The sequence below is a fragment of the Danio aesculapii genome, chromosome 4 (genome assembly GCF_903798145.1).
Source record: "Danio aesculapii chromosome 4, fDanAes4.1, whole genome shotgun sequence".
Lineage (NCBI taxonomy): Eukaryota > Metazoa > Chordata > Actinopteri > Cypriniformes > Danionidae > Danio > Danio aesculapii.
Window position 1 is genome coordinate 16,290,556 of NC_079438.1, and position 9,372 is coordinate 16,299,927.

At 44.7% G+C, this 9,372-nt stretch overlaps 7 non-coding genes and 1 pseudogene across 7 annotated transcripts; 5 read left to right on the top strand and 3 right to left on the bottom strand.

Moving 5' to 3' along the window:
* Window positions 1-74: 74 nt before the first annotated feature.
* On the top strand, window positions 75-146 carry trnae-cuc (transfer RNA glutamic acid (anticodon CUC)). Its single transcript has one exon. It is a non-coding gene; the product is annotated as a tRNA-Glu (tRNA).
* Window positions 147-1,098: 952 nt separating this feature from the next.
* On the top strand, window positions 1,099-1,170 carry trnae-cuc (transfer RNA glutamic acid (anticodon CUC)). Its single transcript has one exon. It is a non-coding gene; the product is annotated as a tRNA-Glu (tRNA).
* Window positions 1,171-1,264: 94 nt separating this feature from the next.
* Window positions 1,265-1,351, bottom strand: trnay-gua (transfer RNA tyrosine (anticodon GUA)). Its single transcript is given in 2 exon segments — window positions 1,265-1,300; window positions 1,315-1,351. It is a non-coding gene; the product is annotated as a tRNA-Tyr (tRNA).
* A 776-nt stretch (window positions 1,352-2,127) lies between these two features.
* On the top strand, window positions 2,128-2,199 carry trnae-cuc (transfer RNA glutamic acid (anticodon CUC)). Its single transcript has one exon. It is a non-coding gene; the product is annotated as a tRNA-Glu (tRNA).
* A 94-nt stretch (window positions 2,200-2,293) lies between these two features.
* Window positions 2,294-2,380, bottom strand: trnay-gua (transfer RNA tyrosine (anticodon GUA)). The gene is given in 2 exon segments: window positions 2,294-2,329; window positions 2,344-2,380. It is a non-coding gene; the product is annotated as a tRNA-Tyr (tRNA).
* A 927-nt stretch (window positions 2,381-3,307) lies between these two features.
* On the top strand, window positions 3,308-3,389 carry trnas-gcu (transfer RNA serine (anticodon GCU)). Its single transcript has one exon. It is a non-coding gene; the product is annotated as a tRNA-Ser (tRNA).
* Window positions 3,390-3,835: 446 nt separating this feature from the next.
* On the top strand, window positions 3,836-3,917 carry trnar-ucu (transfer RNA arginine (anticodon UCU)). Its single transcript has one exon. It is a non-coding gene; the product is annotated as a tRNA-Arg (tRNA).
* Window positions 3,918-4,529: 612 nt separating this feature from the next.
* On the bottom strand, window positions 4,530-4,691 carry LOC130224260 (U4 spliceosomal RNA; annotated as a pseudogene).
* Window positions 4,692-9,372: the final 4,681 nt, after the last annotated feature.

The following is a 9,372-nucleotide window of genomic DNA, read 5'->3' on the forward strand; positions in this document are numbered from 1 at the left end:
TTTTTGACAGAGCAGCTGCAGCATACTTGCATGGAGGCCCACAGCTAGGCTTGAGGGCAAAATTCTGCCAGCCTTCCCTGGTGGTCTAGTGGTTAGGATTCGGCGCTCTCACCGCCGCGGCCCGGGTTCGATTCCCGGTCAGGGAACTTCCTTTTCACCTCTATGTTGAACTTTGAGCTTTAGCGACAAAGATACGTTCGAACTGCACAGGCGTGAAAGCAGCTCTGAGCGCAAAAGATCTCCTTCGAGCCGGACCAGCGACCTAAGGATTGCCAACAACCCACCTACAGTCCTCCGCTCTACCAACTGAGCTATCGAAGGTTTACGATAACTTTTCACAAGCCCACCCTCTTAAGGTTGCTGTAGTCCGACTGCTGGCCAAAAAGGGCAGAAGCAAAAACTCTCAAGCCTTCCTATACCGGGAGTCCAAGCCCGGCCGCTGGGTGAAAACCAGGAATCCTGACCACTAGACCATATGGGAGCTATCACTTGTGAGGGCCAGTCTGCACAAACTTCAGTTCTTTTTGATGTCATACACAGTCTCATGGTTTCCGTAAGCTAGATTTATCTGATCCATAGTCATAAGCGTTATCCTTTGTGCCACTGGCACTCTGTTCAGCACCTTGTTAGCACATTGTTTGAAACAAGGACAAGGCTCTGTCAATCTGGAGTTCCGTCACCACACATTCTGCTTTGTTTTTATGGCGAGAGGTTGTGTGGATGGGATGCTCTTACAGGATTCCTGACAGTCCCTCATAGAAGACCTGAGATCCAGGGTCAGAGACTCTCTCCTCTCCAAGAGGAGGATAAAAGCCATAGTTTCTTTTATGCATGTTTTATCAGAGCACTTAGGTATTGCTGCAGCTCAGAGACTTACAAGAGGAAGAGATTATGCTGCAAGTTGGCTGGGTGACTTCAAAGTGGTAGGGACTTTTGCAACAAGTAGGCTGGGTTTACGGTTGGTGTAGCTGTAGTAGACTGAGACTTTCTCCTCACCAGGAGGAGGTTACAAGCATTAGATTTATTTTTGACAGAGCAGCTGCAGCATACTTGCATGGAGGCCCACAGCTAGGCTTGAGGGCAAAATTCTGCCAGCCTTCCCTGGTGGTCTAGTGGTTAGGATTCGGCGCTCTCACCGCCGCGGCCCGGGTTCGATTCCCGGTCAGGGAACTTCCTTTTCACCTCTATGTTGAACTTTGAGCTTTAGCGACAAATATATGTTCGAACTGCACAGGCGTGAAAGCAGCTCTGAGCGCAAAAGATCTCCTTCGAGCCGGAGTCGATCCAGCGACCTAAGGATTGCCAACAACCCACCTACAGTCCTCCGCTCTACCAACTGAGCTATCGAAGGTTTACGATAGCTTTTCACAAGCCCACCCTCTTAAGGTTGCTGTAGTCCGACTGCTGGCCAAAAAGGGCAGAAGCAAAAACTCTCAAGCCTTCCTATACCGGGAGTCCAAGCCCGGCCGCTGGGTGAAAACCAGGAATCCTGACCACTAGACCATATGGGAGCTATCACTTGTGAGGGCCAGTCTGCACAAACTTCAGTTCTTTTTGATGTCATACACAGTCTCATGGTTTCCATAAGCTAGATTTATCTGATCCATAGTCATAAGCGTTATCCTTTGTGCCACTGGCACTCTGTTCAGCACCTTGTTAGCACATTGTTTGAAACAAGGACAAGGCTCTGTCAATCTGGAGTTCCATCACCACACATTCTGCTTTGTTTTATGGCGAGAGGTTGTGTGGATGGGATGCTCTTACAGGATTCCTGACAGTCCCTCATAGAAGACCTGAGATCCAGGGTCAGAGACTCTCTCCTCTCCAAGAGGAGGATAAAAGCCATAGTTTCTTTTATGCATGTTTTATCAGAGCACTTAGGTATTGCTGCAGCTCAGAGACTTACAAGAGGAAGAGATTATGCTGCAAGTTGGCTGGGTGACTTCAAAGTGGTAGGGACTTTTGCAACAAGTAGGCTGGGTTTACGGTTGGTGTAGCTGTAGTAGACTGAGACTTTCTCCTCACCAGGAGGAGGTTACAAGCATTAGATTTATTTTTGACAGAGCAGCTGCAGCATACTTGCGTGGAGGCCCACAGCTAGGCTTGAGGGCAAATCTCTGCCAGCCTTCCCTGGTGGTCTAGTGGTTAGGATTCGGCGCTCTCACCGCCGCGGCCCGGGTTCGATTCCCGGTCAGGGAACTTCCTTTTCACCTCTATGGTGAACTTTGAGCTTTAGCGATAAATATATGTTCGAACAGCACAAGCGTGAAAGCAGCTCTGAGCGCAAAAGATCTCCTTCGAGCCGGAGTCGAACCAGCGACCTAAGGATTGCCAACAACCCACCTACAGTCCTCCGCTCTACCAACTGAGCTATCGAAGGTTTACGATAGCTTTTCACAAGCCCACCCTCTTAAGGTTGCTGTAGTCCGACTGCTGGCCAAAAAGGGCAGAAGCAAAAACTCTCAAGCCTTCCTATACCGGGAGTCCAAGCCCGGCCGCTGGGTGAAAACCAGGAATCCTGACCACTAGACCATATGGGAGCTATCACTTGTGAGGGCCAGTCTGCACAAACTTCAGTTCTTTTTGATGTCATACACAGTCTCATGTTTTCCGTAAGCTAGATTTATCTGATCCATAGTCATAAGCGTTATCCTTTGTGCCACTGGCACTCTGTTCAGCACCTTGTTAGCACATTGTTTGAAACAAGGACAAGGCTCTGTCAATCTGGAGTTCCGTCACCACACATTCTGCTTTGTTTTTATGGCGAGAGGTTGTGTGGATGGGATGCTCTTACAGGATTCCTGACAGTCCCTCCATAGAAGACCTGAGATCCAGGGTCAGAGACTCTCTCCTCTCCAAGAGGAGGTTTAAAGCCATAGTTTCTTTTATGCATGTTTTATCAGAGCACTTAGGTATTGCTGTAGCTCAGAGACTTACAAGAGGAAGAGATTATGCTGCAAGTTGGCTGGGTGACTTCAAAGTGGTAGGGACTTTTGCAACAAGTAGGCTGGGTTTACGGTTGGTGTAGCTGTAGTAGACGTTAATAAAAATCAGCAGTTGGGACAGCTTTTGAAACCAGGGGAGCACCCCACGGGCTCTGTGCTGGCGGCCCCAGAAACTAGATTCACTCCAGAGTGGAACTGAATAGCTCCAGCGGGGGGAAAGGCGACTGCATTGTGGGTAAACTTTAAAAAAAAGTCTATTCCCACAGGACTCTTGATACACACCATTTCACCTCGGAAAACAAAAAAAAACTTACACATATGTGTCACAGTACAGCCTCCATCAGGAAAGTGGCTCCATGCATGACGAGGTGGCCGAGTGGTTAAGGCGATGGACTGCTAATCCATTGTGCTCTGCATGCATGGGTTTGAGTCCCATCCTCGTCGTTTATTTAAGAGAGCCCGGTGTTTCCGGGGAAGTTATATTACTCGCACCATCTTCATGCTTCGAAGCATGTTATGGCAAAATTGAATGTCGTCTTGCCGAATATTTTTGCAAAATAGTTGCAAGAACATGCATATACACATGTGTGCCACAGTCCAGCCTCCATCAGGAAAGCGAGAACATATGTGACAAGGTGGCCGAGTGGTTAAGGCGAAGGACTGTTAATCGATTGTGCTCTGCATGCGTGCGTCCCAATCACATCACCGCTGCTCACATGCTCTGGTATTTGAGAGAGCCTGGTGATTCTGTGGAATGTGTTTTACTCGCACCCTCTTAGCGTTTTGAAGGATGTTCCTGCAAAATGTAATGTCGTCTGTACCGAAAATAGCTGCAAATACATACTTATGTGCCATAGTCCAGCCCCCAACTGGCAAGTGGCTGAGCGCATGACGAGGTGGCCGAGTGGTTGAGGCGATGGACTTCTAATCCATTGTTCTCTGGATGCATGGGTTTGAATCCCATCCTCGTTGTTCATTTAAGAGAGCCCGGTGCTTTCGGGGAAGCTATCTTACTCACACCATCTTCGTGATTCGAAGCATGTTATGGCAAAATTGAAAGTCATCTCACCGAACATAATTGCAGAAACATACATATACAAATATGTGCCGCAGTCCAGCCTCCATCAAAGAAGTAGGTGCATACTCGATGAGGTGGCCGAGTAGTTGAGGTGATGCACTTCTAATCCGTTGTGCACTGCATGTGTGGGTTTGAATCCCATCCTCGTCGCTCATTTGCTGTGGTGTTTGAGAGAGCCCGGTGCTTCCGTGGAAGGTGTTTTACTCGCACCCTCTTAGCATTTTAAAGGATGTTGAATGGTTAAAGATGTAGATGGTAAAAGTTAATCCAGCCTCCGGCAGGGATGGACCGCTAATCCACTGTGCTCTGCCTGTGTGGGGTCGAATCCCGTTCTCGTCGTTCAATTGCTTTAGTACTTTTGAGAGCCTGGTGCTTCCATGGAAGGTTTCTTACACGCAATCTGCTTGCATTCTGGAGAATGTTATGGTACAGGTTAATCCAGCCTGCTGCATGTTTAGGAGCTCAACGAAAGTTGCAACATGTTAAAGAAACAGAAGCACAGCTATCCTTTTCAACAGAACATTAAGCGTACTAAGAGGCTGGCAAAAATTGCCAGAGCTGACTGTATTTCAAGTCATCTCAGCGAGGTATTGGGTAAAGTTTTCAACCAGCAATGATCACACCTCGGATAGACCTCATAAGCTACGATATTGCCTCTGCGAAAGAATAGCTATAACAGCTATGAACTCTTCTGTGTACCAATCTGGACATGCAACGACAAGGTGGCATCAAACTTTAAACTGCCAGCAATCAGCCCTCTGGCACCAATGAGTGCATGCTGTGTCAGCAGAACAGGTTATTGATTTGTCCAAAAATAATTACTTATACATTGTTTCATTTTTACTTAAAGAAAAGTATACACTACTTATGTGAATCTGGGAGAAGAGAATTGTGGGTAATCTGGTAAAGGGGGCGGAGTCACAACGCTGAACGGCAGAGAAAAGGGTTGAGATTGGGATGAATTTATTGGGCTGTACAGGGATTGGGGTAAGGTAATGAAGAATGCAAGGGCACTGAAATCATATTTTGACAGAAATCCAAGGTCAGCTATGCTGCCGTTTTTAGACTCAGGCATTCTGTATAGTTTCTCTCCAACACAACCAGAAGAAACATGTTGCAGTTAATGTTGAACAATAAAGCCTGGTTTATACTTCTGTGTCAAGTGATCAGCGCTATCCATGGCGCAAGCCTTGCACGTAGCCATGCACTTATACTTCTGCGCACTGTTTCTGTTGCTCTGCAATACACTTCCGAAACGCTAGCTGGCAGTAGGTGTTTATGTTTCTCTGTGTTGAGTTTGTTCGCTGGTGTTTTGTTTTTTTCTGAACGCTTCCTTAATGTGCAAGTGGCTCAAATTCGCTCATTTTGAGGCAGGAACCAGTGGACGTGCAACAACTTTAATTAAAAGGTAAAAACACAACAACAGTCTCCATCCGGAGCTCCTTCATGAGACTCCACACTTGTAAACACTCGTTGCTTCACGCTCGTGCGACTCTCACCTCCGCTCACATTCGTCAGCGCTACCAAGCGCTAAAAATGCCTCCTTTCCCTAATGATGATGAAAATCAATTATTAATTAATAAATACTGGCCCCACCATTATTGTATTTAACTATAAATATTATAATTATAATTGTATTTAAAACATTTGACTTTTTACGTTTAAAAATAAATAAATATCTGAACAACATCAACAAAATGCAGTTTCTTTTCTTATCTGAATTTTTACCATAAACTGTAATGAACTAATTTCTGATTAAATTAAGTTTTTGTGTAATCATCTTGATAAATGTGTCTTTTTTATTTGTAATTGTTTTTAAATTGTAAATGAAAATGAATTCAAATCAAATGCATGATTTTTTATTTTATATTTTCCCTCTAACATTTATTTTTTCCAAAGGCGCACCTGTGGTGCTAAATCTTTTCCGGTCATGAAAGTCTATTGTTGGGCTAGATATCTTCCATTTTATGAGCAGATTCAACTGTGGCTTTACTACAAAGCACCACCCTCCTTATGGTATTTTTTGTTCCAAACTTTCCTCTTGTACATTTGAGTGGGATCAGGAGGATGTGAAAGAACTTAAGGCAGCCAAAAGAGGGGAGTGGAAGAGTAGCCATGGAGGACAGACTCCTACTGAGGCACAGCTTATGGCCAGCATCAGCCCAGGTGAACTCGCAAAGCATTGTAGGCGGCGAACACCAAGACTGAGGAGATTCAGGTCATGATTTCAGGGCTGCTGGAGTCAGTGTGGGAGCTTACTGACACCACAGGTCTTCGTCTGGTTAACCCTGACAGCATGGATCATGTCTGTGAGACACAACAAAAACACCTGGAGGGCATCCAGGACCCTCCCCATGTGGAGTCATACACAAAGACAGGGACAATGCAGAAGGGTGGTAAAGTCCTAAATGTGCTTAGATGTGGCAGGGGGTCATCTTCACTGGAAAGTTTTAACCGCCATCTTTGTGCCTTCATTCCTGGTAAATTTTGAGTGTTAGATTGCAAAATGTTCTGTATATTTTTAAGCTTATAAGCAAATAAGTAAACTGCTGCTAGGGTTTAAGCATTATAATCGCACCCTGGCCACTAACTGGATTTGGCTTCTTTTCATTAAATTTATTGATTTAAGTTGTTATCATGGAATTTACAACCATAGTTGTCTCTGTATTTTATGTTACTGTTCTATTACTGTCATAAAATTTTAGTTTTCTCAGTTTAAAATAACTGTTAACGGATTTTTAAATTCCTATGATGGATATGCAATGCCATGCACACACAAATGTACATGTTATAGGGGTCCTCGAGATGAGCATGAACCGGGGAAAAGAAGCTGTGTCTGTGGCGGGGACCTCAAACATCAGGACATTTGATGTGTGTTTATTGTCTTATTTAAATAGCATAAGCCAATGACTCTTTGGTAAGGCTTTGATGCCAGAATTCACCCCTCCAGGAAAACCCACTGGTAAGAGTTTGTCTCAGGACAAAGCATTGGATTATTGCTCTCTCTGTCTCCTGTGTTAAATGTGTTAAAGAGCCCATATTATACATGAAATAGGGTCATATTTAGGTTGTAAGGGTCTCCAACAACAGTCTAATATGCATGCAAGGTCAAAAAACACTTTGATGGTCTTATAATCTGCATTTATTTTTACCTAATTATTCCAGCGACTCCCATATGAATCGTTCAGCGATTCATTTGTTCTCAAACCCCTCCTCAGCGCGAAGCTAATCTGCGCTGATTGGACCGATGACAGCCTGCTGCGATTGGTCGACACGGACAAGGCTTCAGCGCGAGGCAGAGTGAAATGCCCAGCTGCTAATCAACAATATAAAAGTAGTCACAGTGCACACACGCTTTATAGTGGATTTTGGCTGCCAGTGGGTGAATGTAAATACAGACGATGGACTAGAAAATACTGACGACTAACTATTTTATTGAGCAAAAAGTCCAAGAACTGGCGAGATCTCTTAGCCCGTCGCAGTCTACTTGCTCTTTTCACACACACACACATGCACGCATGCACGCATGCACGCACGCACGCGCACACACACACACACACACACAGGGCCGGCGGGTCCATAGAGGAGACCTAGAGCGGCAGAATAGAGAGGGGGCGGCGCTCAGTTATATCCGCAAATCGCTCCGTTATATCCGCGGCGCTCAGTTATATCACCAAGCCCACACAGACACACACACACACACACACACACACACACGACACACATTACAATCCTCCCCGAGGACACGACACACGCCTAGAGCGCCAGTTCAGCTTGCTGGGTGCAATTTATACACCTCACCTCGAAAACTGAGCTGAACTAGTTTGAAACTTGACCGTTGCATGCGTGTAGCAACAGCTGACGATCCGTAAACAAAGTGGCACGCGTCACATTTTCAACGTGGCTTTACATGCGATATGAGAATATAAAGAGTTAACCTGACACAGTACACGCGGTTACAAGTAACAAAACACAACTAAATACATAATTTGCAAGATAGAGTAAACGGGGCAACGGTTTTAATCGCACGTACTTACATTGGTGAAATGGGGGAAGAAACTGATCCATGATGCACTGATCCATGTTCTGACAGTCTTTACTGATCCTTCCTTTAACAAACTGATGAAGTCTTCTTTTTAAGCATGTAATTTCCAGAAGCACTAGATCTGCTCGAGGCTAGGCTATATTGCTGAGGTTTCATCTTTGATTAGACTGTCAATAAAATCCATCTTCACAGCGTGACTTCATTCCATCGGTGTCTCTCTGTGTGTGTGTGAGACTTTTTTTCTGTTAGTGGGCGGGGCCGCAGGTTTCAAATCTCCTGGGTTTGCGCGTAACTACTTGTGTTTCGTAGCCGCGTCATCACGAAACACCTAATGACTCGTTATCAAGACGACTCGTTTGAAGCACTATGAGTCGACTCTTTTATAGATGAATCAATAGTTTTAAACACTGTACACTTACAGATTTAAGCCTAAGCTGGATATTTCACTTCATGTTACACACTACATGGAAGGGCATTTTCAAAAACCCATAATATGGGCTTTTTAAAAATATTGCAGGTGAGGACTTGCGGTTAGGTGAGCCGTAGGATGGCAGCATAGAACGTACTCTCCCGGTCAATATGTTCAAAAAGCCCTTATATTTTTTCCAATTCAAGTGAGCTTTGCGTTAGACGACTTTAAAATGAATCGGGCAAAATCTAAAAAGGGGAATGTAAAGCCAAAATATAAGCGAGGAGGAGAAGGAGACGACGAATGATAACGATAAGTTACGTGAGAAAGAACATGGCGCCAAAACTTTGCGAGCAGTAAGAGCACTCAGCAGAGATATCTCCGAACTGAAGACGGATTTAAGAAAATAATTCAGCCAATTCAAAGAAGAGTTTAAAAATGATATGAAAACAGAAGTGGACAAGCTGAAAAGCGACATAAACCAGAAGCTAGAAGGCATCTCAAAGATATTCAGTCACATGGCACAAGACTGAATGAAGCAGAGGAGCGAATAACAGAACTCGAGTCGGCAAACCTTGAACTAAAGGACGCCTTACAACACACATTGAAAGAGCAAAAAATGATGCGGAATAAGGTCATGGATCTCGAAGGCCGATCACAATGAAATAATATCAGACTATATGGTATTAAAGGAGCAGAAGGGACGTCCATGATTAATTTCATCACGTCTGTGCAAAAAACTGAGCTTTCATAGGACTCCGATTTAGACCTACAGATACAGAGAGCACACAGATCTCTCGGTCCTAGACCTCAAAATAATAATACTTCGAGATCTATTATAGTCAATTTCCTGCAGTACAGCACTAAAGATAAGATCTTGTGAGCTGCCTGGGCA